The sequence below is a fragment of the Triplophysa dalaica genome, chromosome 23 (genome assembly GCF_015846415.1).
Source record: "Triplophysa dalaica isolate WHDGS20190420 chromosome 23, ASM1584641v1, whole genome shotgun sequence".
NCBI classification, from domain to species: Eukaryota; Metazoa; Chordata; class Actinopteri; order Cypriniformes; family Nemacheilidae; genus Triplophysa; species Triplophysa dalaica.
The window spans coordinates 10,038,195-10,052,813 of NC_079564.1; the positions used below are offsets into that span (position 1 = coordinate 10,038,195).

A 14,619-nucleotide genomic window follows, 5' to 3' on the forward strand; every position below is an offset into this window, starting at 1 on the left:
CACATCTCACCCCGCTCAAAGTTGAACGGGCTCTCCTGCTGCTGAGAGGCTGGTTCACGCCAGTCAACGTGCAGCAGGGTAGCGCAAAGGCCATTTACGTCAGAGTTGCAGGGTGTTGCGCGTTGCTTGCGGTAAGGTTGAGAGCTTTGTGAAGAAAAAAGCAAAAGGTTAGAACTGAACCTCCACCTGCAGATGCTTTGAAGGGTTTGTTGTCAATAGTAGAGGCTGGCATATCTGGGGAACTTTTTTGTGGTGGAGCCGATGTGTGGGGAGCAGCAACGAAGAAGGAAGAAGCTTGTGGAGAACAACAAAACGTTTCTTCAAAAGCGCCCCTCCTCCTGTGAAGTAATCTCTCTCTCCTTTCCCCCGTTTATTTTCTTTCTCTTGCAAATTAACTTGTAGGAGAGGCTGTAGTCTCGACAATCAACAATGCAAAAAGGATGCAAACATTCCCGAGCTTGGCGCGTAAATAATAACTCGACCTCTCCAAACGGCTTATCTGATTCGTGGGCTTGGCACCTGTGCTTAAGACCCACGGAGAGTGTGAAAGGGTGAACAAGAAAGGGAGAGAAAAAGACAGAGTTTCTCCATCTAGGTAGCAAGATGAGAGCAACGGGATTACTAGAAGTGTGTGGGATATTCTTTTGGCTCCCTATGCAGTAAGGAGGAAAGAGGTTCTCAAAGACTTATCCTTTAACCCCCACCATGAGAGGTTTAATACCGAACCAACACAGCTCTAAAGAGGGGTTCAACTTCCCATTGTGGATGTCAATAATCTATCATATACTGGAGCAGAAACGGGTATAGAATACACAGGGAAAAAACTAAGCAAAAGATCAGATATGTTTTTGTTTCTTAAAACACATACGTACTTATAAAAAGCACATTCTTATGTATTTCCTGTATTAAACTACATTCTAATTTTTCTAAACATTAAAATCCATTTGGCCAAAAAAAATTGCTGTACAGTTATACACTATGTCGGTATATTCTATATTGATATACTGTATAAAAGATTTCATTATAGAATTTTTTTGGCCCTGAAGACTGAGTAAGAACCTCAGAGACAAAAATGCACATACAAACAAACATTTAACAACAACAAACTGGAACTAATGTGACTCTATCTCTAAACACAGCTTAAATACAAAATACAGAATTTTTCATTTTAATCCACATAATACAGGTTTCAAGAGTTTGAAAATACATTCAAATAAAAATGACCGCCGCTTCATGGATCTCAAAGCAAGATCAGATACAACATTTTTGACATGTTTTAACATTTAGTGATGCTCAAACCTTCCCTTAATATTCTAACCCTAATTTCTACAAACAACATCAGTAACTTCTTCTCTACTTCGTCTCTTTGCAAATTTGACAGCTTCCACACAACTCAATTTGCTTGCCAAGCACATGTACAGCGTCCCAGCTGAAAGAACGGCTCCTGTGCAACACATCATGCCGACAGGCGTCTACAGAGACCCGGTGAGTTCTGGACGTCTCTGATTCCCTTCCCAGCAGCGGAGGGATGCTGGGATGCAAGAATCAAAGACAAACCAAGACCTTCTCCCCATGTTCACCTCAAATCAGTGTCACAGTAAAGCTCTCCAGGAACTTCATCTCTCCTCCCCCACGGCCTTCTGGGTGTAGCCGAAGCATTCTGAGAGGCCGGTCTGTAACACTCAGACGCGTTCCATCAAAAGCCCATGATTGTGCTGGAGAAAGCGTGCGCCGGCTGTGGAGCCGGGAGTGCTATCAGAGGGGGGACAATGGTACATTTGGGCTATTCAGAGTTTGCCTTTTCTCTGCAGTTGCTGATGTAGCGCCCATACTCACATCAAACTCCGCCAAAGCATTTGACCGGCCATTCCGAGGCCTTGATCAGAGGACATAATGGAGCGTGATTGGTGCTAGCTGGTATGGGCTACATCCAGGTACTCAAATAGTTTTTTTTAGTGCATTAGAATTGTTATGCCCCTGCATAAGGTCATAATACTTTCAAATTGCATTTGTTCTATAGGGTTAAAGGAGCTTCAGAGACACCGCATGTATATTTTGTAATATTCAATATACTGTATGTATGTCATCTTGTTGTCAGTACCATACAAGAAATGATGGTAGAAACAGAACAATCTAAATATCTGCATATTAAAACAACTACACACACACACACACACACACACACACTGGTGACAATCTCTATAATTCGTATTACATTTCATTAATTCAGTAATCACAAATAAATACATAGGGGAAGCTACAAGACAATATGTTCTAGTTTACTTAAATGATATTATTTGAATTATTCATTCAATCACAATGAATTAATTCAGAATTTTATTCACAAATAATTGTTCAGATAATAGACGATCTACTGTTTTGAAAGACTCTTGAATGAATGTTTCAATTAAAAATGAATTTAAACACTTCTTTTGATGTATTTTTGTGTTATACTTGACTATATTTGGGTTTGTAATTGCTTCTGAATATTCCTTAACGGGAGTGTTGCTATTATCTAAAAGTTAGCCTACGGGTTATGTTATAGCCTAAATGTGGCAAGAATAAAAGGTAAAAACTTTTTTCTTTGTTTTGCAATTTTTTCTCTCCCCAAAAAATATTGGAATTGGAACAGAGAATCAATAAGAACCAGATTCGATATGCAGAATCGCAATCGCAATCGCTAAAATTAAAACGATACCGAACCCTATTTAAAAGTCACTGACTGCAGCTGTAATGTGTCAGAGGAGAACTGGCCCTCCCGGCTGAGACTGGTCTCTCTCAAGGTTTTTCTACATTTATAATTTTTTGGAGTTTTGGTTCCTTGCCACCAATGGCGTGTTGGCTTACACAAAATTTTCCTTTTTTGTGTTTTCTTTTTTATGTAAAGCTGCTTTGAAACAATGCACAATTTTAATAAGCACTTGATAAATAAACTTAACTTTAGGGGGGGCTTCATCACTGCTTGTTTCTACTAATTGAACATTTATGTACAAATTCATACGGATAAGCCACCTCATAAAATGTACACATTTCTCTGAGATAAAATATGGAAAGGCTGGCTTTTTCACACAAAAAAAAACCCTCTGTAGTGCATGGGCTGTCAAAATCTGACTTTGAACTTTAGGACTCATTTTTGTTTGTCAAATTAAATATGTCAATTTCCTTGACTAAGATCCATTGAAACAAAATATCCTAGATGTAATTTGTTTGTATTTTTTTTGCTTTTTTTATCAGAAATCAAATGCTGAAGAAATGTGTTCTCTGGTTTCTAGAGGAACTGGCACTGAGATGTTGGCCTGCCTTGGGTGGACTAAGACAAATGACCCGTTAAGCCTGCGTATGCCAGTTTCCACTGTGTCTGACTGTTAACATATCCCTCCACTCACTCAACACACACACCAGGTCCAAGCCTGAGGCTCCCAGATTACAGCCATCCAACCACAAATCAGGAAGCCAAATTCACACTCAGTTCAGACAATTTTCATAAAAATTTCAAGCGGTAAAATAGATTTCTGAAAAAAATAATTTATTGGTTTGTTATATATTTTTTATTTGCATAACATTTCAATTTTACAAATAATTAAAACAATTATATTGGGGGGGGGTGTTATCTGGGTTATGGAAACCAATAAACACCATTAAATCGTATTGGAATAAGGAATTTTGTAATGGTTTTGTAATGGTAGACAGCTGGTAGTTCATAATGGTATTTGTGGCTGTGTTAAAAATAGCTGTGTTTAACTTAAAATATCAATCATTGGCTTGTGGTAAATCCTTTTTGACTTTTTTTGCTCTGCACCGCTGCATTGTGGGAAAATGAATTCAAGCTATTGAGACTGGAAAAGCAGAGGCCTTATTAAGACAGTTAACAGGAGCGGGATAATTAGACAGTTCAAAGGCACCTGCTTGCCGTCCCACAGGGGCTGGAATTCTCTTGCCCCTTCCCCTCCCCTCACATTTAAAAGCATGTTAACTCCTATCAGAGGCTAGCAGGCTAATTTAACTTCTGACATTTGATATCTGAGGAATGAGAAGGATCAGCCATTTAGCCGGAACGGGATTACCGCTCCATCCACCCCCGCTCTTCGCTCGCTCCGTCCCCCATCCGACGAGAAAGCCGTTCTCAGTCAGGCCAAATTCATTAATTTGTTCACCACTAAGCACTTTATCAATGACGGCGTAATGGCGCTCTACAAAGTGGAGCGGCGTCCCCTATGCTAGTTACTGAGAAGCGGAGATTTTAGATGTAACGGCTCAACTGGTGAACAACGACAGAACGAGTCAGTTAGTTTAGTCCTGTAGTTCATCTTAATGTTGTTCTACTATAGTGATTACAAATCTGTTAAGCAAAACATAGGTTAACTTCATACTTGAAAATGTAATTGCGTTTAATTTGTCTACGTTGAGGTTAGTTATTTGGTATAAAAGATATCTTTTGAGGAAACGTAGAAAAATATATAAAAATGGTCACGTTTTATGAACGACAGGTGTTCTAATTTTGCAAAAAAAAATGTTGACTTCAAATGTGATGACTAAATAAAAAATAAACCATGTAAATGGTTTTCAACTAAAAACACAGTGTTGTGCTCTGAAAAAAATAAAACGGTCAGAAAATAAAGTGTTTTGTGTTGTTCAGACGAATGTGTGAGCTTAACTGTGAAAACAGACGGCTTTAGGTGAAACCGTGTCACACACTGTAGCCCTTTGATGGTGCAGCTGTTGATGCTTACAGTTTCTCAGCTGCCCCGTCAGACATACAGCCCATTTCTCAAGCCGCCGTGACAATCAGAATTCCAACTTACAAGCCAAACCTCGTAAAAAAATAACACGACAGTCAGGATTCCAAACCACAAATCTGAAACCATTACAAAAGCATGACAACCCGAAAAATGCCACGTGACACTAAAATTGGTGTTGATCTGTACAACCGGCTCCATATGTAACTAATAAAGTCATCTTGTACTTGTAAAATTGCATTGAGTTCATCATGAATGAGCTCTGTGAAGAGGAATGTGTTTGTAACACTAGATATTGGTATTTTTAATTTGGTGAGTTCATTCCAGTCAAAGACGATAACACCTGCTAAAGATTATCCTGATAAAGTCAGACGTTTTTAACTGGAATAATCATGCATGTCATAATCCGGTAGAAATGTGCTTTGGGCTGTTAAGAGACTCCTGCTTAAGAGTCTGAGGTGAAAGAAAACATATGTTTTGCTCCAGCTGTTTGTACAGAATCCTCTCATTTAGTCATATTGTAATACAACATATGTTCATTAACCCTCTCACGCATAGAGGTCACTAAATAAATGACAATTCTGGAATCGTAACAGATAGGTTAGGAATCGGATACTTGATATAAGATTTCAAATCCTCTTCTCAATTTCTCTGTGCACATTTTCAGAAATGTGCATGTGTGTGCAATGCATACACAAACCGGTGCTCATAAATATCTATATTTTTTGCAAACCAGTCAAAAGTACTGGTAAAATGTGCGTACAGGTTGATATCCAAATGTTTTGCTTAGTTTTTACAACTTTGGAATCGAAACTGGAAATCGATAAGAATCGTAATCGATAAGCGGAATCGAAATTGATTCAATTCAAACGATACCCAACCCTAGCTACAAAATATCTTAAAAATGCATAGTGTAGAAATCTTAAGGCTTATACACAACAAGACTTTTGCTCAGATTTTCAGTCTGGACTTGATGAAGAAAGTCTATGCCAGTCTGCAAATTTGATCAGTTAGTGTGTTTCTATCTATAACTTTCAAAAAACGTCTGCAAGTGTATGATGTCTAAAAAAATCTGTTTAGATTTTAAGAGTCTTGTAGTGTATTCGAGCCATTAATGTCTTTAAATTAGATATTTTCACCTCTTTTTCTGTTTGAAATAAATTTGCAAGGTATGTACGAACAGTATACTTTTAATAACATCCAAGCACCATTTTTTACCTATACACACATCTTACACGTATTTAAGCAATCACAAATGCGCACACAAACACACTACTCCTTGTAGAAAGAGCTGGTGAAAGTGTTTCAGGCCAGTAAAGCAGTGAGACGACAATGTGTGTACAGTGTGACAGTAGGTCAGTAAGAACCCACAGAAAAGACTTAAATCTGAGAGCACTGTATTTCTCTTCCAGTGCCACTGCCTGCAAATGCCGTCACACACTCTCTATACAACCTTCTTACAACACTCAAAGAGACATTTCACCCCAAAATTAAAATTCGTTCATCATTTATTCACCCTCATGTCATTCCAGACCTGTCCGACTTTCCTTTCTTTTGCAGAAAAAACAGCAAAAGGACATTTTAAAGAATGTTTAAAATAAAACAACAATGGACCCCATTGACCTCCACTGCATGGACACAGAACCACTTAGACATTTCTCAAAATATCTTATTTTGTGTTCCACAGATAAAGGTGTGATATATAAAAAAAAGTCACTGCCAAAATTAGAAGAGATCAAAAAACGAGATATGCCATGTTTTTCTATGGGCAGGTTATGTATCAACATACTCAGGAAAAACGGGTTTGTTCAAAGAGGTTTAAAGCTCCCAGCGACAGCACCTTCTGTGAAAAGGGTTTAATGAGACAACCCCATCATGCTAAAGTATTCAACCCAAACCATTAGCTCCAGTCCTGCTCCATCCACCCAAACAGTATGGCCAAAGAGCCCCTTAATGTAATGAGATACAACCCTCAGTCATCAATCCTAGACACAGCATTAAATTCTCCAAAACCTTTTCTGTGAGCATCTCTTTCTGTGCTTTTATCTCTTACTTGCTTTAGTTTTCTTCTTTCATCTTAAATGAGAAAAGCATTTCCTTCTTTGTTATTTAACTGATCTGTGACGAAACTCCAACGCTTGTGTTGTGCATTGTTGAGTTAACCAATGACACTGCGAGATTCTTGCCAGTTAAAGAAATAAAAGCACATGTAGGAAATGATGTCGCTGTTGTCACATCAAAATCACAGTGGTACATCGGAAAGACAACGTGGCTTACAGCAATATTTTTATAATGCTCTCTCTCTCCTTCTCGTTTTCTCTCTGGACCCATGCTGAGCAGACACAGAGCCAGATTTACACAAAGGTACCATTGATGAAGAGCAGGGTGTAAAACAAGCCAGTCTGCCCCTTTAAAACGCACTGAAATGAAGTCATGAGGTTGCCAAATTATTCACAGGAAAGACAGGACACACTGTGTGTATGTGTGGGTCTAATTCAATTTTAAAACGTACTGTAATTTGGAAAACTGTCACATTTAATCACAATCCCTGTTTCAAGGATCACAAATTTTAGTGTACACTGAGCAATCTACTACTAAAGTATGCATATGACTCATTTAATATGCCAGCTTTCATTATAGCTAAATAAAACAGTTTTTTTATCATAACTGTGAAATTTTACTGAAAGATCTGAAAATTGTCCAATAAGACATTATAATAAAGCTGGATAGAGTGTTAACTGTTTTTTGATTCAATAAAGCATTTTTTTGCAAAAGCCAAGCCAATAAATATACAAATAAATATATGAATACGTAGGTAGGACAAACGAAGTTTGTGGTATGAATACGGTTTTCCACACATATGAAAAATACAAAACATCCCTCAAACATTTTTTCCTTTGGATCAAATTGAATTGAACTTATACACTTCCTCCCAGCATAAATACAGTTAAACTTCTTTTCCAACACGAATAAACAATTCAATACAGGTAACCCTGAGTTTGAGTTGCATGTACGAGCATGCAACCGCGCCATCGATTGGTTACCCAAGCGGGGTTTGCTCTGGTTCAAACTGTACGTCCTTTTAGTGTAATCACAGATCGTCTGACTGGCTGTATAAGGATGTTTCTTTCAAACGTCTGCTCTCTCTACACAGGCCGCATGCTCCATTCTTTGCTAAATCGATCTCTTTTTAGATGCTTGGTTTGCTAACTGAGCGTTGGCTTACCAGGGCCGGCAATTACGCGGGCCAAACTCTTATCCGATAAAGACAACAAATGGATGGTTTGACACTCCCTCCCTTGGCTGGATGAGAGAGGAGAGGTTCTGACTGACAAGAATACAGCTCACCTTATCAACACGCTTCTCTAACTGTCAATAATGACTGCCGCTCGCACAAGCATTACCTGAGCTATTTACTGGAGAGATGAAATGGGGAGGGAGGGCGAAGGGGTGGGAATTGCGGTCCGTTTCTAATCAATCATTGAAAATCACTGTCATACTTAACGGTTCTTTGATCTGGGATTGAAGCGAGGGGCGGTAGAGCTACCTGAGAGGTGACGGACAGATAGACAACAGTACAAGCAGCAAGTTTGTACATTAAGGCATGACTGACAGGGAAAGAAAAGTATCAATTTAATCTAAATATCAAAGGAAAAATAAGTATTTTGATTTCTATTATACTTTAAATTAAAATAAATGATTCGTTTTTAACTTCTTGTAGGTGTGCTAAAAAAATACATCTGGGCAATTCCAGCGTTACAGACGTGACATTTTGCATTATGGACGTGACATAAAAATGCTCAGAGAATGAATTTGTTACAATTATATTGAATCATCTGTTTATATTTTACTGAACCCTTGCTGATATAGTCTAAACATCAAAAAATGTCAGTCTATGGAAAAAAATCTAAAAAATTTAAAAAAGGCAAATAAACTTATGGATGTGACAAAAAAAAGTATGCGGTTTTTGGGAGACGATAAACTTTGTAGGATTTCTGTCACATAAAATGCACAATCCTGAACTAATAATACCAAATAAGTGGAGAACAGATGCCTCTTTATAGAACATAAAATAGTTAAAATATATTTCATGTGTCCATTTATGAGGAATATGTAGCATTAAGGATGTGACAATCCTGAAAATGGCACTTACCTGACTATGAAAAATCATGCACTAAAAATAAAACAAATGCATTACAAATTTGAAGAGAGATCTCACATGGGTTTTGAACCACCAAATGTTAAAATCTGTGCTGTTACTATTGTAAAACCCGCTGGTAAAAACGTACTTTTTTCGTGGTAAGGTTGACATTTTCACAGAATTGCCCATCTGCCAAGGGATTGGCCAACACAGTTGGACATACCTTTATGGGCGGAGTTCCGAAACCACGTAAAATAGTTATGTTACTCGTGTGATCAGGTTGTTAAATCTCATTGCTATTGAGAAGACGATAAGTTATAAAAGAGACCGAATTTCTGTTTACTCTTTCCTTTTTGGCTTGATCGCGATGCAGGTCTGTTATTGGCCATTTTCAAACGTCAAATAAAAAAAATCTATTTTCAATTACAAAGCGTTTCCAAACCAGAAAGGTGTTTTACAATCGTCCAATGGGAGAACTGGGAATCACAAACTTGATTTTTGCAAATCAGTTAGAAGAGATTGGAAAACGCTTTATTTGAATAATTTCCAGCCTATAATTGATCCAGGAGAAGATGTTAAACTTTAGTAAAGAACTAAAAGAAGCAAAAAGTGCCAGAGAAGAAACTTGACTTTTAGAGTTTCTTGACATTAAATAGATAGTGGTCTGTTCCTGGAGAGAGTCCTACAATGAAAAACAATACCAATGCATTTAAGTAAGGTCTTCCCGGGTCCAGCTCTCTCTATCCCAGACACAAATCCTGAACCCCTGCAGCTCATCACCGAGTTTATGAAAAACATCTGACTGCGAGGCTTCTCCTCAGCTCTGCTCTCTGACAGCAATCACAAGCTTTAGAGGGGCTCAATCTGAATCTATCGTGGCCCTACCAAATCCAATATCATTTGAACTGAGATTGCGTGTGTAACTGTGAATGTGTTTGCGTGTGTAGGGCAGGGGTCGCTGAGGGCCTCTCCACCTCTGTACCAGCAGGGCCCGAGCTAATCCCTGTCCAGAGGCCCCAGAAAGACGTCACCCTCTGCCAGCCGCCTGGCCGTCTCCCTGCTGCTTCAGGAAATGAGCTACAGAGTAGAAGCCAGGAGGATACTGGCAGACTCCAGGCCAGCATGAAGAGGCTCTGTCTGGGCTGCAGGGACACAGTCATCCTCCCCTCCCCATTATGTCCCCGCCGGAGCTATGGGACCGTGACCCCGACAATGCAAAAGAATTTCCGCCGCGTTCTCTATGAGGCCGGCCAGAATACCAGAGGAGACTGGCAGAGGCGGCGTAGAGGAGAGGGACACTAAAGGGATAAAAGTTTTCGAAGTGTGTGTAATGTGAACAGTATGAAGAATACAATGGTGAATGCATAACAGACAAATTGTGTTCTTTGAACGAACTCTTAGCCCCAAGCGTTAAACTTTGTTGTTAAAGAAAGGTTCACCATTCACAGGAGATGTCCAAAATGCATAAGTGTTAATTCCATAAATAAAACAAATAAAAGCAAATGAGTGCAATCCTTCAACATAACTGCTAATGTCACTGCTGTTCCATTTGTTCCCAAAAAATAAATAAAAATGTATAAACAATTGAAAATTACAGTTTGCACTAATGTTTATGTGTTTCTGAGGCAGAAAGAGAGAGAGAGAAAAAGAGAGAGGAATGATGGGACCATAAGGGAGGTGCAGAACAGCAGGACAGAGTGTCGAAACGTTTGATTATGAGTCCCATCAAGTGATCAATGATTTCATTAATAAGACGGATCATACAACCGTCACGGCGCTGACACCGGCGTGAGAAATGATCCCGCAGCACATTTACCAACACCCCCCTCTTGGGAATACCGGAATTACCCACCCCATACACACACACGTCCATTCACCAGCTCCCGTTAGTGTAACAGCCCTACACGGAGCGGAGGAGGAGGGGGCAGGTCGGACGGGACGAGAAATGAAAGGCTTGTCAGGATGAACGTTTTGGAGAAGGAGAGAGACAGGAAGAGGAAAAGAGAAAATCCATTTTGAGGCCCCATTTTCAATTAGGCTCCACAAGCTGTTATCACAGGTGTCGCAGAATAGGGCGAGCGAGGAAGAGTGGCTGCTATCCGCCTGCTGAAATGAACCCTTATCTCCACGCCACAAAGATGGGCCCGGACAGACTATCTGTAAATTACTTTCTGCCCGCGCTGCTAACAGGAACTTTATTTCTGTCATGATGACATTTGCCTCTATTTGCTGTTGATCATTTAAATGCCTGCTTAAAAGGAGGGGCGATGCCTTTGACTCTCTCTCTTTCTGCTCGTCTTTTATCCTTTTCAAAAGTCCGTCTTTTTTTCTGTTAAGTGCTATTATTGCTTTTGGGGAATCTCATACGGTCACACTAAATTGTGTTTTTTAAGAGTACATGAGTACATTTTATCATCAAAAACAAACAAATATAAAAGGCTTTTACTGTTTTATGAATTGAAACTGCTTTGAAACCGATAGGATAGCAGTGCTGCTGCCTGAAACGGTGTCCAGTCTGGAACCACTCCATTTGTTTCTACCAGTAAAAAAATAAATGGGAATATCAACTACACTAAAAACAGCTGCTCTCAAACCAGAACCAGCTAACATCAAGGACCAGAAATGTCCACCCAACTAAAGTTTTCAGAATAAATCCATCATACAGCTATAGTCAATTTTAGCTTTCTGTAAAATAACAGCATTTTTGCTATTCATAGGTGGATTCATATTGTGCATTTACTTTCTAACAACCGCATGAGACACGAAATTGAATTATGTGAATGTCAAAACATTTCCTCAAAACTAAAGGAAGCATATCTTTCGAAATTGTAGAATGTCTATTTGTGGGCAGATCATGCAGTTATATCATCATCGGGCTCAAAAGACCCATTTCTAAATGATGCTATACTTTCTTGAAAAACTCCAGTCTAGGGACGCACCGATATATCGGCCAATAATCGGTATCGGTCGAAAAGGAAAATACAATGAATTTGTGCTCTTCATAAAGAAAATGTTTAGAAACATCACCAGTTTGATTTAAAAAAATTCAATAAGTTAAGAAGAACGATTTTAATCTTGGTTTTGGTATTGGCAGATATCATTCTGAATAATCGGCTCTTATTTCTTCCCTCTCTACTGTATGCTTCCTTCACTTTCAATCATTTCATCCTTCTAGCATCAAAAATTTTTTACATTTACATTTTATGCATTTGGCAGACGCGTTTATCCAAAGTGACTTACATTCCATTATCCTATACATTTATACTTAAGTAAATGCAATCCCCTGGGATCGAACCCACAACCTTGCATTGATAATGCAATACTCTTATCACTGAGCTACAGGAAAGCTGAATTCACAATATGAATCCGCCTATCAATTGCAAAAATGCTTTTATTTTACAGATAGCTAAAATTATGGTTTTATTCTGAAAACTTTAGAAAGAATTCATAACAAACCAATAATCCAGAAACATTCGTCGGTATCTCTCTCTCTGAATGACAGGTGCCTTTTTGCCCCTTTCTCCTTTTTAATTAACAAATTATCCCATGACGACCGGGTTTATTCAGCCCGGGCGCACGAGCATCTCTCTCTCTCACACCGTCCAGGCAGCAACAATAGAATCAGGGGACTTTGTGGTCCACCTGCCTAGGAAATGATGTGAGTTGAGGAGGAGGGACGCCCCCCTCCCTTTGCCCCTTCCAAAGAGGACCAATCAGGCCATTGTGGTGGCACAGTCGGTTCCTTTGAGCTGTCAGGCCGGGGGAGCGGGTCAGCAAATGAATGGTGCGCGGGCCCGCGCCGCTCTTTAGCTAACCATGTGGGAATGCTCCCTACCAAGCCTGCACAATTACACACGGTGGCTAAACTTTTTCCTAAACTTTTGTGCCATTTGAAGTAGAAAGAGCGAAAGAGAAAAGTATCAGAGTGAAGGAGAAGGCATCGCTTTTATCTTTTGTTTTAAATACAATTTGGAGTTATATTACAATCTCAAACATTTCTTTCCTCCCTTACAAGTTATTCTTTCTCATTTATCAAGCTTCTCTTTGTCTAAACTTCTCCGGCACATTCTCAATGTATTATTTGGGGTTTCCCCATCCATACATTGCTTGGATATGCCTTGCCTGATCTAGGATCAGTTTCAGACTTTATCATGAGGAAAAAGCCTAATACCAGCACCACCACTGGCTGATCTTGGGTCTGTTAAAGAGGTGGGATCATCGACCAATGCCAATGTTGGGCCTTTCACAATTGCCTTTTGTTAGTCTTGAGGGGGCGGCGCAGGCGACACGGGTTAAAGTTGAGGGGGGTTTAGGTTACATCAGATAAGAGGTTATGAGTATTGGGAGACCAAGAGAATGCAGGGTAATTATAACCACACCAGGAATGTGTAAGCTATCTTATGGCTGTGGTAAGGCCCTTTAGGGAGCAGGTCTAGGGTCTGCTGTGATGGATAGCTCATTACGGTTCTGTTGAGAGCTTGCGGTCAGAGCTGCTTACTGGAACCAGGGCTTATGAGAAGATGAAAAACTTTTTAACACCGGTATGTCAATTTAGTTGATTTTCCATCATATACTGTCTTAAAGACAACTTGTAGAAGCACTCAAAATGTCATAGGTCAAAGCCACACTACAAGATTAATCACAAATGAGATCTCATTATGCTATTGATGCAGCACTTTCCCTCTTTTTGCAAAGAAACTCTACAAGTCTCAAAAGCAATCACTATTGCTTCGACTGCGGACGTAGAAAGGGGTAAGTGGCGATCTTTTATGTTCCATGTTGGAAGGTGATTGGTTAGGTGTTGATTGGTAGTGAGTGATCCAGGATTGAGTCTTCCCGGCAGAACTTGCGCTGAAGCCATATATTTGAATTTACCTCAAACATTTCTTCTTCCAAGACCAAAATGATCTCAGCTATGAACACTACATCAGTGTTTTACCTAAGTACTCTTTTTATATGTCAACAGTTGTCTCATTTCAGTATTTTATGTCTCCTAAGGAATTTTATTAGAAACATCCGAGAACAAGTTGAAGAAACTGAAAACACTCAAGCACTAATTTGTGTGTTTGCTGAATGTAGAATCTATGACTTTGGTGTTTTCAGTGAAATGCTCAGACAAAAATACAGGAACACAATAGATGGTTTCATTAGATACAGAACTGTCTCAAGGTTAACTTCCGGTCTGTGTTTGTTTATCGGTCTGGCTAGCGGCTAATATTACTTTTATTTATTTTTTATTTGCTAAATTTACATGAATGTTAACCTATATTTCACTTAATTTATAATAATATTAACTTTAATATTTAATTGTGAAATATTTGTATTAAATAAACAATTCAAAATGATTTTTTTCGTATGTTTATTTTATTAAATAAACAATTTATTGAATGGGTCATGTTACTTTGTCGCATAAGTTTAGCCAAGTAGCGGATCTACTTATCTACTGATAACCCAAAATAACACCGGCTAGACTCTTAACTTGCTAGCTAATGTAATTTACTTGTTACTTCTTTTGCTTGTTATCAGAAATAAACTGCAGGGACTCTATTCTTTGCATATGTGTACCCAAAGTTAAGTTTGTTAACGTTGTTGCTTTGAAACAGTCTATACTGAAGTCACCGACTCACAATTTCCTTTGAATTTCCAGTCAAACTACACCTTAACGACAAACACCAAAATATAAAGATTGTTTTTTGCCAAAACTGTAGCTGTGTAGATCTGAAAGTGCATTACGTGACCCCT

General features: G+C 39.0%; 1 protein-coding gene across 1 annotated transcript in view; it reads right to left on the reverse strand.

Annotated features, from left to right (window-relative positions):
* Positions 1–14,619, reverse strand: part of gli3 (GLI family zinc finger 3) — a 111,870-nt gene that overhangs the window by 74,757 nt on the left and 22,494 nt on the right.